Source organism: Giraffa tippelskirchi, chromosome Y (assembly GCF_054371585.1).
Source record: "Giraffa tippelskirchi isolate mGirTip1 chromosome Y, T2T-mGirTip1v1.2.pri, whole genome shotgun sequence".
NCBI classification, from domain to species: domain Eukaryota; kingdom Metazoa; phylum Chordata; class Mammalia; order Artiodactyla; family Giraffidae; genus Giraffa; species Giraffa tippelskirchi.
The window spans coordinates 22,093,905-22,118,666 of record NC_137290.1 but is presented as its reverse complement, the minus strand read 5'-3'; the positions used below and the strand labels follow the sequence as shown (position 1 = coordinate 22,118,666).

Sequence of the window (24,762 nt, the reverse complement as noted above, 5' to 3'; positions counted from 1 at the left end):
GAATGGCCAGGTCTTCTGCTCTTTCAGGCAAGCCTAAAATCTTAATTTCTGTGTGAAACTTCCTGGTTTCTGAATTGGCCAGCACATTCTAAGTTATAAGCAACAAATAACGAAAGATTGGAAAGCATTGGGTCAAATCATTGCCTCCTAAATATCACGTCTGCTCACCCCACGTTGCTCTTGGGCTGTGAGTTTGCATTCCCTGCTTTAAGGCTTGGCTTATTTCTTTGAGTCCTGGACACAAAGAGTAAAAGACTTAATGCTTTGGGAATATGTGGGAAGAGCCCAAGTGGTGACTCAAGAACCCATGTCTCTGGCCTCGCCTCTCTGTCTTGGTTTTCTTTGTGTCCCAGGACAAGGGATTTCTCAAGCCCTCTTTTATTTCTAATCTGTAAAATGGAAGCACCAGCTGGAATCAAGATGGCTGGGAGAAATATCAATAACCTCAGGTATGCAGATGACACCACCCTTATGCCAGAAAGTGAGGAAGAACTAAAAAGCCTCTTGATGAAAGTGAAAGAGCAGAGTGAAAATGTTGGCTTAAAGCTCAACATTCAGAAAACTAAGATCATGGTATCTGGTCACGTCACTTCATGGCAAATAAATGAGGAAACAGTGGTTGACTTTATATTTCTGGGCTCCAAAATCACTGCAGATGCTGACTGCAACCATGTCATTTAAAGACGCTTACTCCATGCAAGGAAAGTTATGACGAAGCTAGACAGCATGTTAAAAAACGAAGACATTACTTTGTCAACAAAGGTCCGTCTAGTCAAGGTTATGGCTTTTCCAGTTGTCATGTGTGAATGTGAGAGTGGGACTGTAAAGAAAGGTGAGAGCTGAAGAATTGATGCTTTTGAACTGTGGTGTTGGAGAAGACTCTTGAGAGTCCCTTGGACTGCAAGGAGATCCAAACAGTCCATTCTAAAGGAGATCAGTCCTGGGTGTTCATTGGAAGGACTGCTGTTGTAGCTGAAACTCGAATACTTTGGTCACCTGATGCGAAGAGCTGACTCATTAGAAAAGACCCTGCTGCTGGGAAAGATTGAGGGCAGGAGGAGAAGGGGACAACAGAGAATGAGATGGTTGGATGGCATCACTGACTCAATGGAGATGAGTTTGGGTGGACTCCGGGAGATGGTGGTGGACAGGGAGGCCTTGCATGCTGCCATTCATGTGGTCGCAAAGAGTCAGACAAGACTGAGCGACTGAACTCTACTGAACTGAAAATTGATCAGTTTTAACAAATCCTGTGTAGTGTTCCCTTCCATGCCTCCCATTCTATGTTTCCCAGTAGTTACCTATGCTGCCAAGATTGAGCTCTGTATAAATTAGAAATTCACGTGGTTTGGTCCGATGTCATTTTTGAATGTCAGTAACTGAAACACTCTCCAGGCAAGTTCGATTTGTCACCTCTATTCACCTGCAACTTAAGTCTACTGCTAACGCCACCAGGCCAGTGTGAAGCAATGTGATTTTTTTTTTTTTTAATTTCAGAATTGAGCATGTTAAATATTTGTGGATTTCTGGCCCTGCTCCTTTTTCTGTGAATATGCTACATCCAGTTTTCTTTCTTTCTTTTTTTTTTAATGTGGGCATAAATGAAATCTCAGAAGATGTTTATATGACTGTCGAGCCCAGCAATTCCAAGGATACTGAGAAGTCAGATAGTAGCGGAAGTGACCCTATCAGTGATGAGGAACAGAGGTCCAAGAATGAGCTGAAGATGCTGAAGACACAGAGTTGTTTCAGATGGGAAAAGAGCCATCTGTTGTCAAAAAAAAAGCCCAAATTGTCGAATCCAGTAGAGATGGAAGAGGAGCTGAAAGCACGTCACCAGCCAGTGAGAAAGTGGACTCAAGATCAGTCAAGGAGAAGATGAGGCATCAGCTTGAGAAGGACTTTTCAGACAATGCAAAACCCTTTCCTCATCCCACAAAGGATAAGCTGAAGGGAAAAGGTGAGACTGACTCCCCAAGAGTGCATTTGGGCCGGGATTCTGATTCAGAGAGTGCATTTGTCATAGATTTGCGCTGGAGGGTTGAAAACCTAGGAAGGTACCCAAAGAAACATCTCACAAGCAGGAGGGTAAGTTACTGTATCAGTTTCTGCTTTCTTGATTTGGTTTTTGAATGTCACATTGCCATTTATACTATGACATGTCATGTCACCCTCAGACATCATGAAGTGTGCACAACAAAGCTTTGGTTAGCTCCAAGTCATCTAGCTAGTTACTGATCAGGACAAGGACTTGAGCTGGGCCTGCCTACCTTTAACCTTCTTGATACCCAATGTGGTTGATTTTGAGCACAGGAGAAGAAGTCTCTTAGAAAGTAATAGTTGCTTCCAGAAGTCAGGTTATTTTGAACCTAAGCAGTTTCCTTTCCAATATGTTCACTTACATGTCTCAAGTGGTTATCGATGCTGAGACATTAGACAGGTCTGAAATTGATAAAAGCATTCAGGTCAAACACCTTGATAAGTTTATTCTCCCTTACCTCCCCTCACACTGCCCAGGCATCTCAAAATACATTTTCTTACTAGAGTATAAGGCTTTCTGGGTGAGCGACACCAGACTGCTGAGTTCTTCTTTAGGTCCATAGAAATCCAAGGAGCATTATATGATGCGTACCTGAGCCCATTTTCTGCCATATTTGCATTTAGCTGACATGGGCCCCAGGCCTCTCAATCTTGGCACTATTGACATTTTATGCTGGACAGTTCTTTGTCCTGTTTATTGAAGGATGTTTAGCAGTATCCCTGGCCTTTACCAACTGGATGTCAGTAGCATCTACCCAGTGGAGGACTTCAAAAGTGTGTTGACAAAGCTAAATCTCACCTAGTTGTGAACTGTTGCCTGAGTCTTCGCAGTTCTCCCTTTACTGCTGTTAGGGACTGAACCAGCAGTGGCTTCTTTCAAACTTGCCACACCCCAGGCATGTTGGCAAAGCCTGCAGTGGAACATCAGTTCAGTTCAGTTCAGTCGCTCATTCGAGTCTGACTCTTTATGACCCCATGAATTGCAGTACACCAGGACTCTCTGTCCATCACCAACTTCCGGAGTCTACCCAAACAAATGTGCATCGAGTCGGTAATGCCATCCAACCGTCTCATCCTCTGTCGTCCCCTTCTCCTTCTGCCCCTAATCCTACCCAGCATTAGGGTCTTTTCCAATGAGTCAACCCTTCACATGAGGTGGCCAAAGTATTGGAGTTTCAGCTTCAAAATCAGACCTTCCAATGAACACCCAGGGTTGATCTCTTTGAGGATGGATAGATTGTATCTCCTTGCAGTCCACGAGAATCTCAAGAGCCTTCTCCAACACCACAGTTCAAAAGCATCAATTCTGCGGCACTCAGCTTTCTTCACGGTTCAACTCTCACATCCATACATGACCACTGGAAAAACCATAGCCTTGACTAGACGGACTTTTGTAGGCAAAGTAATGTCTCTGTTTTTAAATATGCTATCTAGGTTGGCAATAACCTTCCTTCCAAGGAGTAAGCGTCTTTTAATTTCATGGCTGCAATCACCATCAGGAGTGATTTTGGAGCCCCCAAAAATAAAGTCTGACACTCTTTCCCCATCTATTTCCCATGAAGTGATGAGACCAGATGCCATGATCTTAGTTTTCTGAACGTTGAGCTTTAAGCCAACTTTTTCACTCTCCTCTTTCACCTTCATCAAGAGGCTATTTAGTTTTTCTTCACTTTCTGCCTTAAGGGTGGTGTCATCTGCATATCTGAGGTTATTGTTATTTCTCCCGGCAATCTTGATTCCAGCTTGTGTTTCTTCCAGCCCAGCGTTTCTCATGATGTACTCTGCAGAGAAGTTAAATAAGCAGGGGGACAATATACAGCCTTGACGTACTCCTTTTCCTATTTGGAACCAGTCTGTTGTTCCACATCCAGTTCTAACTGTTGCTTCCTGACCTGCATACAGATTTCTCAAGAGACAGGTCAGATGGTCTGGTATTCCCATCTCTTTCAGAATTTTCCACAGTTTATTGTGATCCACACAGTCAATGGCTTTGGCATAGTCAATAAAGAAGAAATAGATGTTTTTCTGGAACTCTCTTGCTTTTTCAATGATCCAGGTGATATTGGCAATTTGATCTCTGGTTCCTCTGCCTTTTCTAAAACCAGCTTGAACATCTGAAAGTTCACGGTTCACGTATAGCTGAAGCCTGGCTTGGAGAATTTTGAGCATTACTTTACTAGCGAGTGAGATGAGTGCAATTGTGCAGTAATTTGATCATTCTTTGGCATTGCCTTTCTTTGGGATTGGAACGAAAACTGACCTTTTCCAGTCCTGTGGCCACTGCTGAGTTTTCCAAATTTTCTGGCATATTGAATGCAGTACTTTCACAGCATCACCTTTGAGGATTTGAAATAGCTCAACTGGAATTCTATCACCTCCACTAGCTTTGTTTCTAGTGATGCTTTCTAAGGCCCACTTGACTTAACATTCCAGGATGTCTGGCTCTAGGTGAGCGATCACACCATCGTGATTATCTGGGTCGTGAAGATCTTTTTTATACAGTTCTTCTGTGTATCCTTGCCGCCTCTTCTTAATATCTTCTGCTTCTTTTAGGTCCATACCAGTGGATCATAGGAATGATTTAAAAGATATTTAGCCCATCGGTGAAGCAGTCAGTGAATTTCTCAACTGGCTTGTCAACTGGGTGTTGATATGCCCAAGAAAGATAAGAATTAATTAAGGGCCCAGGAGAAACGTGGCCTAAGAAGAAATTGGAGATTGTAGCCATAAAACCTCTTGTACTTTGTGAGTTACATACACGGATAGCCAGGTTTAGTTATGTAGCTCAGTGGTAAAGAATCTGCCTGCCAATGCAAGAGACGCAAATTTGATCCTTGGATTGGGAAGATCCCCAGGGGAAGGAAATGAAAACCTACTCCAGTAGTCTTCCCTGGAGAATTCCATGGACAGAGGAGTGTTGTGGTCTAGATAGTCCATGGAATGACAAAAGAGCTGGACACGACTTAGTGACAAAACAGACAAGGGGCAGCTTCTGACAGGACCCATCTTCTCAGTTCTGTGTCCCCTGGGGTTTTCTTAGTCTCACTGCTTAAAGAAGGAGGGGGGATGGGTTTTGAGCTTTTATCCTCTGTGTTTGTATCATTGTGAACTGTTCCTGAACAGTTCACAATGAACTGAGCTTCCTGAACCTCAGTTCCTGGAATTCATTGAAAGAGGATGGAATATCTCTCAGTGATATGGGGCAGGAAGAGAGAGAGCAGTTGAGTCACTCATGAAGGCTGGATCACCACCTCATCCCTTAAAATTATGAGTGGCATCTGAAACATCCAATTCTGTGTGGATTGGGGTTTGAGGGACCACTTCTGATGCTGCAGAAAGCAATGGGAGTAGCATTTTTTCAATAAAGTTTGTGGAATTGTTGGGTACCAGATGGCAGTGTTCCTAAGAGTGATACATTTATACTATTCCTTTCTTTCTGAAGTAGATTGTTTGTTTAGTTGTGGGTTTTTTCACTGCTTCCAGAAAGGATTTCAGATATACTGATAAAATGGAAATCAAGAGAGCGAGAAAAATGAACATGAAATAGGGAGAGATGTAGGGAAAGTTTGTATACAGAAATAACTATGTCAGCCTTCAGAATTAGCAAAGTCACTCTTCCTTTTTGGCCCTGAGCTTCCTGCAGTTGAAGTGAAAAGGGAAAAAACATATGAGTGCTTTAAAAGAGTGCATGTACCCCCCCGGCCCCCGAATAGAAAGCACTCCAGGTGATAAAATGAAGCTGAGGTGTTCCTCTCACTGGTGTCGGAAGGAAGTTTCTCTAGGATCCTCTGAACGTGATGGGAATTTTATGCAAAGGATGATTCTGAAACAATAAGTCAGTTAGAGGAACTTCACAGAAGTTGAAATCCAGAGCCACCTGAGGATGATTTCGGTCTTGAAGAATTGGCTTCATGTCAGACTCTGCAGTTGAGCATCTTTTCAAAGGTGTGCTTTCACTTGCATGTTTATTAAGTGACTGGTGTTTTGAAGAGTGCTTGGTGACCTCCAAGTGATCTTCAGTTAGGAGTGCAGCTTATACAGAGAAACTGAATCCTCAGATCGAAAGATGGCTTTTCTAGCTAGAGATCCCAGAGCAGAGGCTAAGGGAGCTCGCTTCAGGACCTTGACTCCACGTACAGGTGTCATATCAGTCGTTTCCAGCCTTCTCTTAAAAAGTCCTTTTTTAATGTACAAGACTGCAACCTAGGTCTGATATAAGTAGGCTAGTTGGGTGGGGTTGCCTTTGGAGTGTTGACCTTTAAGAAATTCACTTCTTTTTGAGACAGCAGGTGAGTATATACTCCAAAAGTTTTAGGACAAATGGAATTTTCCATGGCCTTTCCTCTCCCTCCCCACCACCTCAGTAAACCTTGCATATCGTTTAGAAATTAAAACGTTTTCGTGTATAAATGAAAACTCCCCAGAAGTTTGTCAAGCCTGGAAAGTTTTCAGATTGCATACTCCTGCTTTGTTGTTGTTTGTTTGTTTGTTTTTTAATTTAGAAAAGAGCTCGAATGGGACTCTTTCAGAGCAGTTACCACTCTGCTCAAAGCCAGTTGTTTGCTTTTGCAAGATGAGAGAGAGAAAGGACCTTTTTGTGGTTGCCCTTTGCCCAAGGAGGTATCAGACTAGCTAATCCACAAGGACAGTATATTTTTTAATCACATGGCAGAAAAGAGAGGCCCTAAAGTTGCTTTTGCTTTTGCAAGTTAGGTGCCTTGAATGTGGGATCTCTGCCTTTTACAAGGGACAATCTCAAAGCCACTTCTGCCCCTGCAAGGGGAAGGGGTAGAGGCTGTGACCGATATTTGAAAGGTTGTCCTGGGAAAGGATGGGGGCAACCTCACTCTAGGTAGAGCTCTTCTCCCAGCCCCACCCTGTGTTCTGGCCCAGGACTTTGGCTGAATTCTTCCCCGGAGGAGCAAGAGAGACAGTCAGTTGTGTAACCACCAAGACCCCCGCTCCCCCCTCGGGTGGAAAAGTCAGCCTGTCAGCACTCTTTTCCTTTCACACTTCTTGGTTTTCCTAGAATGACAGTTAACTGAAAATGTCCCCTAGAATAATCAAGAACTCACGTCTTTTCTGGGTGACAGAAATCTAAAAATGACAGGCATGGAGTCATGCAGTGGAAGCATGCTGAGCCCCTCAAAAAGGGTGTTGTCATTAAGGGCTTCCCTGGTGGCTCAGATAATAAAGAATCTGCATGTAATCCTGGAGGCCCAGGTTTCTTTCCCTGGGTTGGTTAGATCCCCTGGGGAAGGAAATAGCAACCCACTCCAGTATTCTGGCCTGGGAAATCCCATGGACAGAGGAGCCTGGAGGGCTACAGTCCATGAGGTTGCAAAAGAGTTGGACACGACTGAGGGACCTCACTTTCAGTCCTTATTGAACCCAGTTTGATGTCCAGGCACATTGTCTCAGATCAAGGATGCTGACTTGCATCCATGTTTTTTGTGTGTGAACCCTAGGGAATCCTCTCTAGGGATGCATGTTCATCTCTCTGGTGCCTGGGGCCCCTGCAGTCATAACGGACCCCTTCCCCTTACAGATGAATACTCATGTGGTCCCCCCCACCGGGCCAGCCCTTCTCACTGCCTGACCTCACCCACCAAAATTCTGCCTATTCCTGGGCATGTCTTGGCTAAAACTGTTCTCTTCCAAATTTTCCCTGCTGTCTGTTGAAATCCTGCCCTCCACTCTCATAGCTCATTTTCTCCCAGTAGATGCACTCCAAAAGGCAGCATTTTTCAAACTCAGTCACTCGTAGTCATTATTTTTGTCATTCCCAAAACCTGCTTGTTCACTTATTGCCTTAGCATATTTTCTTATCTGAAGCAGCAGCTGTTTAAAAAAATGAATTCAATTTTGAACTTAAACTTAACTACCACACAGTAGGGAAAACAGTATTTTGTGCTGTGCATAAAAGATGCAAAATGGAGAACTGCAGTCAAAATGAAAGCAAGGCTTTTAAATTCTCCATAAATACCATTGTGCTGGGGATGGTTCTGTCCTTGGTGTGGAGTTCCCTTGAGTGATAGGTGTCAAGACTGCCAGGACCACACTGAGACTTTTCGCGAAGGAATTAGAAGAGATGAAAGGGAATATTCTTCGTTCTGGGTGATTCATTGGTATTCAGTTCTTTGGCCACTGGGAGGCTGTCTGGTTCCTTGGGGTACATGCTCTGTAGGTTTCCTGTCCAAGCAAAGGATTCCTGTTAATGACCAGAGGGACTTTGGCTAAATCTTTCTCAAAGTGCTTACTGAACTCTAACTTTGTAAAACAAGGTACTTGCAGCCATTCTGTTCAGCCAGCGGGCCATCGACTAGCAGGTGGGCAACTCCAGGCCAAGGGCTGGGTCATGTTGGCCTCAGTCCCTCAGAGGCCTTGACAAGTTTCTCAAATATGAGCAAGCCCACATTTGAGTAACCCAAGGAGCCTGATATTTGAAGCTAGCACACACTGAAGAAGTGGCCTAAGCATATAAAGCAAGAATGTGCCCATTCACGCGGAGGCCCTTGGCATGGCAGCCTGGGATGGTCACCTAGAACTCACTGGCCTGGAGACCCTGCAGGTCAGCCTGAGTCCCGTCTACTTTCTGTTTTGTTTTTTCATGTGTTTGCTTCCGTCGTAGGTGAAGCTTCATCATCCACAACAGCGGGCAGCCGGTCTCCCCCCGAAATGCTGGTCCTCACCCACTCATCTTCCAAAACTCCCATGGCTGGGGTGACGGCCACCAACAGCACCATCTGCACGGTTACGGTCCAGCCACCACCACCACCGCCACCAGCAGCACGAGAAACCCGGTGAAAAAGCAGAGGCCATTTTTACCGAAGGAGACTGCCCTGGTCATGCAACAGGTTGTGCGGACCTCATCAAGTAAGTTTCAAACGTCCTCCCAAAAGAGGCACATGCAGAAGATGCAGCACCAGCAGAAGCAGCAGCAAAGCCAGCAGCAGCAGCCTCAGTCTTCCAAGAGGACGAGATATCAGAACAGACAGGCTGTGAAATATACCGAGCCTCCCTACTCTGCACTCCATGGTACCAGCTCTTTTTTTGCCACATGGACAGGAGAAAAATAGTCCTTGTTTTATTTGTTTAGTTCCCCTTGGTTGCCTGGCCACTGTATCCTAGAGGCCTGACACGTTCCATGTGGCATTATTTTTAAAAATTAATTTGCAGCTTGCTGTTTTACTTTTCTTTTTTCTTTTCTCATTTTACAGACAGTGCATACATGTCTTCTTAGAATGAAGTGAAATGGATAGCTAGACACACAAAAATCTATTGTCTTGATTGAATTCATATTTCATTCTCCACCCTTTCTCAGAGGTATTGTTAACCATAAGATCTTTTTTCTAATTCATATGTGTGTATGTATTTCCGTGTAAGGTGGCTTAAAGCTCAACATTCAGAAAACTAAGATCATGGCATCCGGTCGCATCACTTCACGGCAAATGGATGGGGAAAGAGTGGAAACAGTGGCTGACTCAAATTTTCTGGGCTCCAAAATCACTGCAGATGCTGACTACAGCCATGAAATTTAAAGATGCTTACTCCTTAAAGGAAAGTTATGACCAAGCTTGACAGTATATGAAAAAGCAGAGACATCACTTTGTCAGCAGAGGTCAGTCTAGTCAAGGCTATGGTTTCTCCAGTGGACATGTATGGATGTGAGAATTGGGATATCAAGAGGGCTGAGAATAGAAGAATTTAAGCTTTTGAGCTGTAGTGTTGGAGAAGACACTTAAGAGGCCCTTGGACTGCAGGAGATCCGACCAGTCCATCCTAAAGAAGATCAGTCCTGGGTGTACATTGGAAGGGCTGATGCTGAAGCTGAAAGTCCAATACTTTGGCCACTGGATGCAAAGAGCTGACTCATTTGCAAAGACCCTGGTGCTGGGAAGGATTGAAGGCAGGAGGAGAAGGGGACGACAGAGGATGAGATGGTTGGATGGCATCACTGACTCAACGGACATGGGTTTGGGTGGACTTCGGGAGTTGGTGATGGACAGGGAGGCCTGGCATGCTGCAGTTCATGGAGTCACAGAGCGTTGGTCATGACTGAGGGGCTGAATGGAACTGAAGTCTCTTATATGTGAACCTTCAAGTTGGGAATTTTGAAAGACGTGAATGTTTGCATGTTTAATGCTGTAAGTTAGTTCACCTCCCTGGCGTACATTGTCACCCGCACACATCCTCTACAAGTCGTTGTGATTTGTGTGCTTTACTGTACAGAGCGCACTATTACAGTATCTTTATTTCAAGCCCAGGATGTCCATAAGCAAGCATAAAAGCAGCAGTGATGTTCCTGGTATTGTACTATCTAGTTGATTGTGTTAGTTGGTTGCTTAGGCTAACTTTGTTGGACTTCTACAAAGAAATTGGACTTATGAACGTGCTCTAGGAATGGAACTTGTTCATAGGTAGGTCACTCACTGTCCTATTTATTTTGAAAATCTGGTCTTTTTCACTTTAAATGGCTTTTACTGGAGCATCTCTTAGAAAAGATGGACCACTTGTATTTGTTTTTTTGTTTGTTTAAGCAGAATTTCTCCTGAATTTGAATTAATCCACTGACAACCATCTGGGGGAGGCCAGCAGAGACGAGGCTTCCCACTCTTTGACACAGCAGATGACATTAACCGTATCATGATAGCTGGAGCTTCCGAGCCCTGTTGACAGCAAACACCCCATTGTACTTTATAAGTCTTTCTGTCTCCATACATATCTGCAGGCTGAGGATTGAGATACCAAGGGGAAACCAGAATTGAAAGAGACACATATACCCCAGTGTTCATTGCAGCCCTGTTGATAGTAGCCAGGATATGGAAGCAACCTAGATGTCCATGAGCAGACGAATGGATAGGAAATCCATGGTACAAATACACAATGGAATATTACTCAGCCATTAAAAAGAATACATTTAAATCAGGTCTAATGAGGTGGATGAATCTGGAGCCTATTATACAGAGTAAAGTAAGCCAAGAATAAAAACACAAATACAGCATACTAATGCATATATATGTATATATATTTCAGAAAGATGGTAATTATAACCCTAAATGCGAGACAGACAGGGAAAGAGACACAAAGGTATAGAACAGTATTTTAGACTCTTTGGGACAGGACAAGTGTGGGATGATTTGGGAGAATGGAATTGAAACATGTATATTATCGCATGCAAAATTAATCGCCAGTCCATTTTTGATGCATGAGACAGGGTGCTCGGGGCTGGTGCACTGGGATGACCCAGAGGGATGGGATGGGAAGTGAGGTGTGGGGAGGGTTCAGGATGGGGAACACATGTACACTGTGGCAGATTCACATCTATGTATGGCAAAACCACTACAATATTGCAAAAAATTAGCCTCCAAATAAAATAAATAAATTTATATTTTAAAAATAAAAAAACAATAATGGAGAATTTGAACAAGGAATAAATATATAACTGTATGGGGGGGAAAAATCTCCAGTGGCTGCACCAACAGGAGATCTCAGGCATGAAATACAACTTGGGTAAATGCTGCTCACCTGGCCTCCACTGACAAAGGTTCTGGATAGGAACTTCTTGGCATGTCTAGAGTTAGGCCCAAATGTGCACTGAGTCAAAAGTAGGCCAGGCCGCCTTACCACTCTTAGGGAGAATACAGAATCCTAGGACTTCTAACCTGGAGAAACCAGGTATGAAGCAGGAGCTGGCAGAAACCCGTTTTCCTCTATTCCAAATACCAACATCAGCAACAAATTCATCACAACAGCTGTGGTAGCTTCTCCTGCTTGTGAGCTCTGACCTGTTGTAAAATTGCAAGAAGTCTCAGTAGCCTGAGCAGTTGGATAATTGTCCTGCAGCCCAGTGATCAGTCCTGATACCCTGTCTGGAAGATTAGATCTGCTGCCACTAAACACATCAAAAAGGAAATATATCCAAGTTGTAGCTCCAGCTCTGCTCATCTTAGCTGTGTGCCTCAGTTTCCTCATCTGTGAAATGGGTATTATAGGAGTATACACCTCCTTAAGGTTGGAGTAAGGATTAAAAGAGTTCATATATATAAAGTCTTTACAACAGTGCCTACAGATCATAGGTAGTCTGTATTTGATAGAGAAAAAAGCTTATACAAATGATAAATTTCAAAGTGAATTGAGTGGACATTTTTCAGAGGTTTTTTGTGAGTACTTCCTGCAGAATCACCGCAGGGCCCCATTTTCAGTGTCCTCAGGACCTAACGTTCATGATCGTGATGACATTCATGGTCAGCATGGTGGATGCCCATTCTACAGATGAAGACATTGGAGCTCAGGGAAGCCGGTGAGTCTCTGAACGGGCTCATATGACCAGGGCATCCCTGACCCAAGGATTCAAACCTGTTAGGATTCACCTTCGGACCTGGTGTGAATGAGCCCATGGCTTGGGATGGGCGATGAGGTCGGTATCCTCTCCCCTCCCCTCCTCTGGCAGAGCTGACCAAGGCAGAGATGCGGCAGAGCCTAGAACAGGAGCAGGACCAGCTCATTGCTGAGGTGAAGAAGCAACTGGAGCTGGAGAAGCAGCAGGCAGTGGCCGAGGACCAAGAGGAAGCTGTCGTGTACCAACTGCAAGAAGAAGGCCGTCTTCTACTACTGCGGAATACCAGCTACTCTGACTACCCCTGTCAGAAGGCCCACTTGCCTGAGCACATGAAGTCTTGCACCCGGTCAGGTGGGACTTAGGATTGTCCCCTGGCCCCAACTGTGGTGGACGGGCCCTTGGCTCCTCCTGGATCACAGGGCACTTGCCACACTCACTCACCACAAGTGACTCCTACATACACTAGAGTAGCAGGCAGACACATAGCCAAGTCTCCAGGCACCATTGTCTCCAACCTCCAGTTTACTTGGCGGCATTCACTTGTGTGAATGGAGCTTGTAATGACAGCCCAGATGACTTTAGCTCCATGTGGTTTGCTGTGGTTCTCTGCTGGGAGCAACATTTGTCTCTGCCCAAAGCAATGTGGGCATCCCTGGTAGCTAAGATGGTAAAGAAACTGCCTGCAATGCAGGAGACCTGGGTTCGTTCCCTGGGTCGAGAAGATCCCTTGAAGGAGGAAATGGCAACATTGGCAACACACTCCAGTATTCTTGCCTGGAAAAGGCCACAGACAGAGGAGCCTGGCAGGCTACATTTCATGGGGTTGCAAAGCGTCTGACATGACTGACTAAGCAGACACACTCTCTCTCACACACACACACACACACACACACACACACATACAAATCAAATGCATCTTCTACCCCTTTCTACAATGCACAATGTACAATGTACAAGCCAGCCCCCACCATGGAGCCCATCTTGGACTCAAGGCTATAACAATCATTAGTTCTTACATGAAGGACAAAGTACTGCTTTGGATGATTACAATAGACAAATTAGATTTAATTTATATTTACAGGAGTTTCCACCCCAAAACAATCAATTTTACCTTTTTCTCAAGTGCACATGGAACTTTCTCCAGGATAGATCACATCCTGGGCCATAAATCTAGCCTTGGTAAATTCAAAAAAATTGAAATCATCCCAGCCATCTTCTCTGACCACAATGCAGTAAGATTAGACCTCAATTACAGGAAAAAAAAAACTATTAAAAGTTCCAACATATGGAGGCTAAACAACACGCTTCTGAATAACCAACAAATCACAGAAGAAATCAAAAAAGAAATAAAATTATGCATAGAAACGAATGAAAATGAAAACACAACAACCCAAAACCTATGGGACACTGTAAAAGCAATGCTAAGGGGAAGGTTCATAGCAATACAGGCGTACCTCAAGAAACAAGAAAGAAAAAAATCAAATAAATCAACTAACTCTACACCTAAAGCAACTAGAGAAGGAAGAAATGAAAAACCCCAGGGTCAGTAGAAGGAAAGAAATCTTAAAAATTAGGGCAGAAATAAATGCAAAAGAAACAAAAGAGACCATAGCAAAAATCAACAAAACTAAAAGCTGGTTTTTCGAGAAGATAAACAAAATTGATAAGCCATTAGCCAGACTCATCAAGAAACAAAGGAAGAAGAATCAGATCAACAAAATTAGAAATGAAAATGGAGAGATCACAACAGAGTCCACAGAAATACAAAGCATCATAAGAGACTACTACCAACAGCTATATGCCAACAAAATGGACAACTTGCAAGAAATGGACAAATTCTTAGAAAAGTATAACTTTCCAAAACTGAACCAGGAAGAAATAGAAGATCTTAACAGACTCATCACAAGCATGGAAATCGAAACTGTAATCAGAAATCTTCCAGCAAACAAAAGCCCAGGACCAGATGGCTTCACAGCGGAATTCTACCAAAAATTTAGACAAGAGCTAACACCCATCCTACTCAAACTCTTCCAGAAAATTGCAGAAGATGGTAAACTTCCAAACTCATTCTATGAGGCCACCATCACCCTAATTCCAAAACCAGACAAAGATGTCACAAAAAAGGAAAACTAGAGGCCAATATCACTGATGAAAATAGATGCAAAAATCCTTAATAAAATTCTAGCAAACAGAATCCAACGTCATATTAAAAAGATCATACATCATGACCAAGTGGGCTTTATCCCAGGAATGCAAGGTTTTTTTAACATCTGCAAATCAATCAATGCTTTGGAACTAATCTGTCTTTTAAATCTCTTTCCAAAGCACGGGAAGCAGATCCCAGGCCAGGAAACTCTAGCTGGAGACACCACCTAGTAAGACTTGATTAACAATATGTATTAGTAATATTTTATACTTAGTGCTCATTTATGGCCAATACTAGATTTCTGTATTTAGAAGTAGAAGTCTCCACTTCAAAGAATATATTTAAATACAAATAACATAAATAATGTGACAAGTAAATGTGTCAGTGGATTGCTAGATTTTTCAAGGGTGGTAGATAAATGACCCAAGTTTGAGAAGCTCTAGGCAGGGATTCATAAGCTTTTTTTATGAAGGTCTCGAGAATAAACGTTTTAGGATTTGTGGTCCATGTGGTCTGTGAAAATCTCTCAACTATGCTGTAACAAGGTGATAGCAAGTGCATGGGGGTGTACACTCGTCTAAATTAGGAAATTATGAAATTGGAAGAGTCATACTGTTTGCTTCACGAACATGCTTATATCTCCAGAATGATTTAATAAAACTTTAATCAGTTCAGTTCAGTTCAGTCACTCTGTCATGTCTGACTCTTTGCTACCCCTAGAACCACAGCATGCCAGGCCTCTCTGTCATTCAGCAACTCCCGGAGTTTACCCAAACTCCGCTGGACATCCAGCCACCTCACCTCCTGTTGTCCCCTTGTGCTCCTGCTCCCAATTATTCCAGCATTAGGGTCTTTTCTGGTGAGTCAATCGTTCATATCAGGTGGCCAAAGAATTGGAGTTTCAGCTACAACATCAGTACATTCAGTGAACACACAGGGCGGATCTTTAGGATGGACTGGTTGGATCTCCTTGCAGTCCAAGGGTCTCTCAAGAGTCTTCTCCAACACCACCGTTCTATAGCATCAATTCTTCGGGGCTCAGGTTTCTTCACAGTCCAACTCTCCCATTCATTCATGACTACTGGAAAAACAATAGCCTTGACTAGATGGACTTTTGTAGGTAAAGTTATGTCTCTGCTTTTTAATATGCCATCTAGGTTCATCATAAGTTTCCTTCCAAGGAATAAGTGTCTTTTAATTTCATGGCGGCAATCAGCATCTTCAGTGATTTTGGAGCTCCACAAAAAAAAAGTCTGACACTGTTTCCCCATCCATTTCCTATGAAGTGATGGGATCAGTTGCCGTGATCTTAGTTTTCTGAATGTTGAGCTTTCAGCCAACCTTTTCACTCTTCTCTCTCACTCTTAAAAATGAACATGTCTTCACACACAGTCTGGAATTCCTGTGTCTGGGAAGGCTTTGATCCAGCTATTCAGGGCCCACAGTGTAACCTGGGTGGAGCTGGTTGGCATGTCTTAACACATGGTGGCTTGCACAGAGCAGGGTTCCCTGCAGTCCTGGGAACTACTATGCTCGGCGTATATGTGACTTCTGTCCCCTTCTGCACTCAACTACCACCCCTCAGCAGGAAGTAGACCCCGAGGTGAACACGGAAACACTAAATAAGTTATCCCAGGGCACTGCCTCGAAACTCAGGCACCCCCCCCCCCTGGAAACCAGCGCCTTGAAAGCAAAGGGGATGACAGCTGAGAAATGCAAGGACAGTGGCTTGGTGAGTATCCATCGCACACACCTAGAGCCAAGCAGAATCTCAGAGGAGCCCCCTCCCAATGCCATGATGATTCCCGTGATGTGGGAAGTTGTCTGTCTTCAGGCTGCATGTAGAGGTGACAGAGTCTCTGCAGGGCTTCTTCTCCCCAGGTGTGTGTTGAGGGCAAGTGTTGTCTAGTAGAACCTTCTGTGATGATGGGAATGTTCTACATCCCCTCTGCCCATTGTGAGAACCTCCGACCAGCCTCATGTGGCACTTGAACTATGCGCACTTGAAATGGGGCTAGTGTGACCAAAACCTGGATTTCAGGTTAATTTAATTAAATTAATTTAATGATAATTAATGTAGATACAATAGCCATGGGTGGCTGGTGACTGTCATATTGGACATAGACATCAAATTTCTTATTTTCCCAGGGGTGCCATATGAATTGCATGCAGACATTATTTTAGAGGACACACTGGTCATTTTTTACATTTGTAGTCATTATGATTTTAATTCATGTGTATCAGGGAAAAACATCAATTCATCCCAGAAGTCAGACCTCCTTGACTTCATTGATATCATTGGCTAGGAAGAGGTTATTGTGGAATAAAAGTGAAGTGATATAATACAATTTAATATATAGGCAGCCTTCTCTATCCATGGAGTTCTCACGTCTACATGCAACCAACCAAAATTCCATCTGTGTTTGGTTGAATACGTAAATGTGAAACCGTTGGATACAAAGGCATAGTTTTATTCATCCTTCTAGGCCATTTTATATAAGGAACTTGCACGTCCTTGGATTTTAGTATCCTTGGGAGGTCCTGGAACCATTCCACCTTGGGTCCTAGGGGATGGCTGTACATCCTTTGGGGATAGGGTAGAAATCCAGAAAGTGGAATAGGTCAGAGAGCGGGGAGTTGACAAACAGTGTTTTTGAAGCTGAGGCTCTAGCGTTGAGTAAGGGGCCTCCCTAGTTCTGTGTCCAGGGAGATGGAGCAGAAAAGGGCACAGGGCTTAGGCCACACTGAATGGCCTGGCCTTCCCTCCCTGAGCATGTCAGGCAGAGGGCGTGAAGGTGTTGTTGGGGCCATGATGAGCACCCCCATGGATACCTGGGCTTCCCTGGGGCGGGGCAAGGGGGAGGCCCTGTTTAACACAGTGCCTTGGCTCCATCTGTCTCTTTCTGTGTTTCTAGATCCTTGACCTCTCTGGGTCCAGGGAAATACCCTCTCGTTTCTCTTATGATCCAAGCTAGACTCTGGTACGTGGCCCCCTGAGGGTTGTATGTACTCTCATGTTCCACAGGGGCAGAGGGGAGCCATCTCCTCCAGGGGAGCCTGAAGGGTTCAGGGAAGTGTTTTCCAAACTGTGGTTCCTTAGTGATCTTTGAGGGAACTCTGGGCTGGTCAGTAGATGTGAGGGATGGCTGGGCAAGCAGCTTTGAGGCCTTTCTCCAAGTCGAGAAGTTACCTTATTTGTGTGAGTGTGGGTTTTTTTTTTTTCTTGCTGTATTTTGTTTGATTTTTCAGTTCTGAATCAAAGACAGAGAGAGTTTCTGTTGTTGAATTTGGGTGAGGTAGAAGATACATTTGGTTTGGACAGTTCTTCTGCCCTCAGAAATGACCATAGTAAATTAAACTGTGTGAACCTGTACCTGAGGTCCCAGCACCCACATTCTGTAAAGGCCTTCAGAGGAGAAAAGCATTTCTACGGAAGTGATCTTTCTGTAGAAATTTTTCCTCTTAAGGAATAAGCTGGCAGGCTGTTTTGGGTAGATTATCTGGCACTAACTTTTCTAGTTCTCTCCTATGGATTTTGAGCTGTGTTTTTTAGGCTTTCCTCTGCACCCTCTCAAATAAGTTTTAGGGCATTCTAAAATGGTTCATCCTCAGTGAGAACAGTTCTGCTTCTTTCAGGGTCCTTCAGCTCCAGGGTCTTTCTCTCTCCCAGATTATTCTCTTCAGCTGAAAACCAAATTTTCTTTATTAGTTAGTTTCTGTATATTGAGTACTTAGAGTAAGAAATGATGTATCTTGTTAGGGTGGCTGGAGGTTTCCCAGTGGCACTGGAAGCGGGGTTTAGGTCCAGGAGACAAGATGGGAGAGTGGCATGAGCTGATTATACGGGGAATACGAACATGTATAGGCATGGAAGTATGGCTGAACTGCCTGTCAATTCCCTTCTCACTCTCACTAGGGTCTTGTGACTGCATCTGCAAGACACATTGTGTTTGGAGCTGAGTGTCTTCCTCATCCCTTCTTCTAGCTTCTCTTTTTAACAATGGGAGAGCAGACTTGAGACTTCAACAGCAGCACAGCACTCACCTCGAGTTTTCTGCTACAGTTGTGTTTTCATTATGTTGATTTGTAGAGTTGCCATCTGTGTATGGCAGGTATTATGATTTCCTGCTTTTGGTGTTGATAGAAGAGTTTCTGTTTGACTTAAGTGGAATGTGAGTTTAGAAACACCAGCTGAACCATAAGTAGGGGGACTTTGGTTGTGTCAAAGCCATTGAGGTGGTTGGCCGGGGGAAGGGTTCAAGTTGGGAAAACACTGCTGCAGGCAGGAAGCCCTGTTGGGGATTTGGAGCAGCAAAGTGGTGTCATCCACATGGGAAGATGAGGATTGGTGATGCTGTGGGGTACGGAATCTGGTGTGACAAGGAGGCTTGCATGTACAAACGTTGTTGGGATATACAGCATCTCCCAGTTGTGAGGTGGATGAGGTGTTTCTTGGCCCAGGGGTTGTTGGACCACCAGTCTTTATCGGAACTGCTGTTGTCACATGAAAGCAGCCACAAATGGCACATAAAGAGATGTTCCTATGCTGCAGTGAACTTGCACTTGGGAAAGCAGGCATTGGGCTGGATTTGGCCTGTGGACCATCATTGGTTGCCCCCCTACCTGAAGCACCCTAGTGTGTGAGAGGATAGAAAGGGAGGGTGGAGAGAGGAGGTAAGGGTCTAGAGACGCTGGTGAGTTGGTGCAGAGGCTAGAGTGGGGAGAAGAACATCTCAGGGAGCCTGATGACTAGAGGGGAGGGAGGGAAGGAGCCCAAATTGTCAACATTTATTAGGGAGTGTTTTAGGATTGTTCTAGAGTGTGAGCTGAGCTGGAGGTTACTGGAGGACTCATCAGAACTGTGAGCACACGCCTGTTCATTTCCCCTGTTTGCACTCCACAGCCATCTGGCTGAAGGCTTATGTCAAAGTAGACAGACCAGCTCATTTTCTCATTCCTCATATGCCTCACGACTTCTGTTTGTGCTCACTGCTTGCTGACAGTGTAGGTGGAAGCTGGAGGAAATCTGAGCATTACAAACATGGAGGTTCCTGTGCTCTTTATCAACTTCTGGAATCAGGCTGGTTAACATGAGGGTCTAGTTGAGAGAAAGAAAGGTTAAATAGGAGATAGGAACTTCCTTGGGGTGTCCATATGACTCTCCTGTCCACTTGTCTCCTCATCTTAAGATTTTAAAGTGATGCATGCATATCATGTTGACCCTTGAACAACATGGGTTTGGCCTGTGCAGGTCCAAGTCTGAGTGGATTTATTTTCCTGTAATGAATACAGTTCTACACAATCTGTAGCTTCTTGAATCTGTGGATATGGATATGGAGGGCTGACCGTGAGATTAAGTTTCCATGGAATCTGGTGTCCATGGTCGGTCGTGGAATGAATCCCCTGTACCATCCCTGATACGACGTGATGTGTGTAGTCAGAGAAAATAAAATCATACAGGGAAAAACAATTCCTCGTCCCAGTCTTCATGGCTATTTTTTGCACCCTGTACTTATTTATAGATAACTTGTTTCCTCATATTTCTGTTTCTTGACTTTATCTATACATTGCGTGTTGACTTCTCACTTGAGAAGATGAGAATCGGGGTCACTTACCACCTCTCTTCTCCCCTCTCTCCCAGACCACTCTGTCACTGTTTGACGTGCTCTATGGGCTTCCTTGCTCCAATAAAACACTTATTCCTTAGTCCTTGTTCTCCCAGCTGGAGGAAACTGTCTCTGGACCCCTCTCTTGGTGCACATTTCCTCCCTCACCTCTCCTCCACTGTCATTTTCAGACTTTTCCATCTTTCTGCTCTGATTTCCAATCACCAAGGTGGAGAGAACTTGTGCATTCTATTCTATAACTGCAGTTGGTCCGTCTCAGTTCTGGCTGTTGGCTGAGTCATAAACGTTGCTAGATGACCATCTGTGTGTCCATCATTATGGTCGTGCTGTTGGTCTCACAGTCAACTAGTGCACTGTGATTACATTTCCATCTCTATATATCCTTAATTTTCCCTGGGTGTTTTTCTCCCCGCTCACCGCTCTCATATCTTCAACCATTTCCCTGCCAAATTCTTCACCATGACAGTTGTTTTCTTGAGACACTTTTCATGTCACACATTTTGGGCTCTTCCATTTCAAATAAGTATGTGTCTGTGTCCTACCATCATGGCTGAGATGTGGTCCACTGAAATCTCACCTGTGGCTCCTTCCTCAACTCTTCTCATTCCATGCACCTCCATAATACTCTTTCCTGATCTGACATCAGCCTTGGCAGTAGATTCATTATTATATTTACCCTAAATAATCTAGGTTCCTTCGATGGAGCCTTGCCACCTAAGTGTGGTGGAGCCAGCGCCTCCAGTTTCCCTGGAGGAACTAAGCTCTTGGCAGAGTGGTTCTGAAGGAAATTTGCTTTCAAACTTCTGGGAATTTGTGGCTTTTACGTCATGGTATGCCTTATTTCCACCTGTAATCTCATGCAGCATCCAGAGATCTTAGTTCGTGGTTTAATATACATTTGTCTTCTATGAATGCCTCAAGTTGGAAAATGGCAACACTGACCCAGCAGTTCTCCAGTGCTAAGATCAGTAGCCTGTTGGACAGCAGGGTAGAGAGCTGGTGGGGTTGTATGGGCTCGGGCTCTCTTCCATACTCTAGCCCTCCGCCAGTCTCTGAGGTTGCCTTGCTGTCTCTTCAGTTAGCAACAGGTGTGACAAATCACCTGCCTCTGCCCCCAAACATCACAGAGCGCCAGCCTCACCCAAACTACCCAGCACAGAAGTGGAAGTATGAACCAACTTCATGGCAGCCAACCGGGATCTTCTCCCAGCAGGCAGTGTGCTCGTCTCTTGAGTGAGTGTGTGTGTGTGTTTTCTTTGTGAGCATGCCTTTTCCTGAGTGATGGGTCTTGGCTTTGCCTGGTTTCTTCCTCGCTGTGCTCCTGATGGCCATTGGAAGCAGCAGTAGGAAATGAGAGGGCGAGGATGGATGGTCTGGCCTCTGTCTCTGTCTCTCTCTCCTGTTTTTATTTTATTTATTTATTTTTTGACCATGCTAAGCAGCTCATGAGATCTTAGTTCCCCAAGTAGGGATTGAACCTGCACCCTTGGTACTGAAAGCACCAGGTCCTAACCACTGAACTGCTAGGGAATCCCTATCTGGCTTCTTGAAGGGGCTTCATCCTTGCTCTTTTCATGATGAGTCCTGGATGAACACCCATTTCCTCTGCAGTGACTGGCTAAATCAGCCAGCGTGCCCTGTCCTGTCCACGGGAGAGGTCAGGCTCTGCACTTACTCAGGTGGCCTGGCTCTGGGATGTGGCTTCTGTGCTAAGTAAGCTAAGCCCTGCTGCCTAGCTGTCTCTGTCTTCAGCAGAGCTGGGGAGATTCGATGTGACTTGAGTACATTGTTGTCAGTTTCCGTGTCGAGATGACCAGCTCCATCACCGACCTTCCAGAGGACTAACAATGTAGGTGTCAGGAGTAGAGAAGAATGTTTAAGAAGGGGTGGATTTGGATTCAAGAACCCTAAGAGAGCTCCACCCTGGACCCCAGCTCTGTCCACCACAGTAGCGCTCCCTTTGGGCCATAGATGCAAGTGATGAGCATGTGTTCTCTCCTGAGTGAATATGTGACTTGGGAGATCCTTATCACTGCCTTTGCTGCTTCTCTTTCAGAACCAGTGCTCAGAACCACACACATCCTGCCTATCACTAGGCGTTAATAAGAGTACTTTCCTCTCTAGGTGATGATCTGGTCCATTGCTCCCCCACTCTGATTCGGTCTCTAAGTTTGACAGTCGACTTCTTGTGTTCAAATATTATCATCCCACCTCAAGAATTAAAAAAAAAAAAAGTTTTGTCCCAATCTGTCTGAACTTGGTAAATGATCTAACATATCATGAGATCTTAGTGATGTGCTGGCAGGTCTCTCAGAGTCGGCCATCCCACTGAGCCTGCAGGCTGGGTGTCTCCCCACTGGACAGACACCTCATTTGTCTCTTCCTTCAGAGTCCTCACATCTTACTGATCCACGATGTAGCTCCTTATGGTGCACATGTCCTTGAAACTCCCTTAGCCCTTACCGTGGGTCTTTCATCCTTCTGTTGATCCATTAGCTTGTCCATACTGGGAGCCAGGTGGGGTTAACCATTAAGCCCAGGTGGGCTTAACCATTCTGGTCCTCACTCCTTTTCCTTTGGCTGGTTGAGGTATAAGTCTGCTTTCAAGTTGTCTATACAGTGATGAAAGAAACTCCATTAACAGAATTAAGTAGATTGAACACCAAATCTCAGTGCCTTTCTTGGTGTCCAAGGTTAAATATAACAAGAGCCTGGAGTTCTTTGTGTCTACACATGCAGTAAGAGTGCCTGGTCCCAATTACTGCATAAGAAACCTGTTTCTCGATATGTTAGTACCTTTCCCCACTCCTCTTTATTTTCTCTGAGCACGAAGCCCTTCTGCTTTTCCAACCAGCTCTTGTTAAATCCTTCAAGACCCCAAAATTCAGGTCAGTAAATGGTGGCAGGATTTCTCCCTTGTGTGTTGGAGAGTTGGAAGGGAAGGTGGCTTCCTGGGGAAGCAGGGGCAGATCAAGTAGAAGGGGGTGGGCAGGAATGGCCAGGGATGGGCAGGAATGCTTAATCTCCCTTTCCCCTTGGCTTTCCCCCTCCCAGACCATTCCCAGAGCAGTAATTCCACTTCCTGGAGCAGCAGTGAGGAGAAGCGAGGCTCCGCCCACTATGAGCAGAACACTGGTACCAGTTCAAAGAGCCTCTTCCTGAAAGAGTCCCACCTGGACACGTTCTGTACCTAGGGACATGCTAGGACACAAGCCACCCACTCCATGGAGGGAAACAACCCAGACACCTGGGAAATCAGAAACGGCAAAGAAACATGAGACGGAGGACTGCCACCCTCTGACTTGGCCTCTACAACTGGCATGGAGGGCAGGGCACATTATTTCGTCTTGCATTACCCTTGACTGAGGACTCTTCCATCCACATGAAATCTTTGCTTTAGATGTAAATAATATACAATTTGTGACTGTCATCAAGCCTAGGGTAACTTCCCCTTTTCGCACTTGTCCTAACTTTAACTTATTAAAAAAAAAAGAGAGAGAGATAAAGAGAAAGAGAAAAACAAAACAAAAGAAAAGACACATCCAACAACAAAAGGAATGTTTGGATTCTGGAGAAAGGATGGTCACCCAGCCAGTCTGTCACAGGGGTACAGAGAGGGCACAGGGGTTGCTTTACGGTGCACAACTCCTCCTCTGTGACACCCTGTGAGCTGTTTCCATTTGTACGTCTGTACACAGCACATTGGGATCAAGCATTTGCAGCACAGAATTTAGTGCTGCTATGGACACGTCACATGCACCCACTGGCCCCTTTCAAGTACTATGTTACCATGTTTTAAACGGGAAGCTCTCTGGACCAGAAGGGCACATAGATGTGCTCATTAATCTGATGTGATTTCCAGGATGACTCTACTCCAATAAAAGGGACAAAAGAAAAAAAGAAACAATCCATAGCTTTGTTTACAGATGATTAACTAGAAACAACCCTGCTCACCTCAGGTTGCAGAAGAGAAGACCGTAGAAACCATTCAAGTCCGAAGCTCCGAAACAGAGATTTTCTTTGCTTTGTGGTTCCTTTAAAGACACTCAAACCTTCTTGGTAAGAGATGGCCATGCCTCATAGAAGTGAAAAGTCAAAGGCAAGACACACGCGGAGGACATTTGAGCCTGAGATGAAGCATGTATGTAATATTTATAGGATGGAATTTTAAGTTTTTATGTCAGTATGAAACGAAGGCAGTTTGAGGGGAAGCAGGACACCACTCTGCCGTTACACTCCGTATGCTGTAATACCATTTTGTATGCATGTTCAAGAAGAATTGAACAAAGCAAAAAGGTGATGTATGTATAGGATAAAAATTAATTGTACAATATCATTCCAGTACATTCTGTTGTACATTTTAGTCTTGTTTTCTTTCTTTTCATTATTGATAAGGGTATGCGAACTGTACAGTTTCCAGCTAGTTACTCATAATAGAAAATAAATAAAAAAGAGAGTACTAGAAGAAAACAAGAAAGAACATTTGTCAATTGCAGTTGTCAAAAGATACAAAAACCTAGCCTTATTTGTGAAGCATAATTGCTTTTCACATACGGAAGTATTTTTTTCACATTTTTTTGCATAACATTTGTATTAAACTTAAATAT

The 24,762-nt window shown here is 44.3% G+C and overlaps 1 pseudogene; it reads left to right on the top strand.

Annotated features, from left to right (window-relative positions):
• Positions 1-1,624: 1,624 nt before the first annotated feature.
• On the top strand, positions 1,625-23,349 carry LOC145537733 (MYND-type zinc finger-containing chromatin reader ZMYND8-like; annotated as a pseudogene).
• The last annotated feature ends 1,413 nt before the right edge of the window (positions 23,350-24,762 follow it).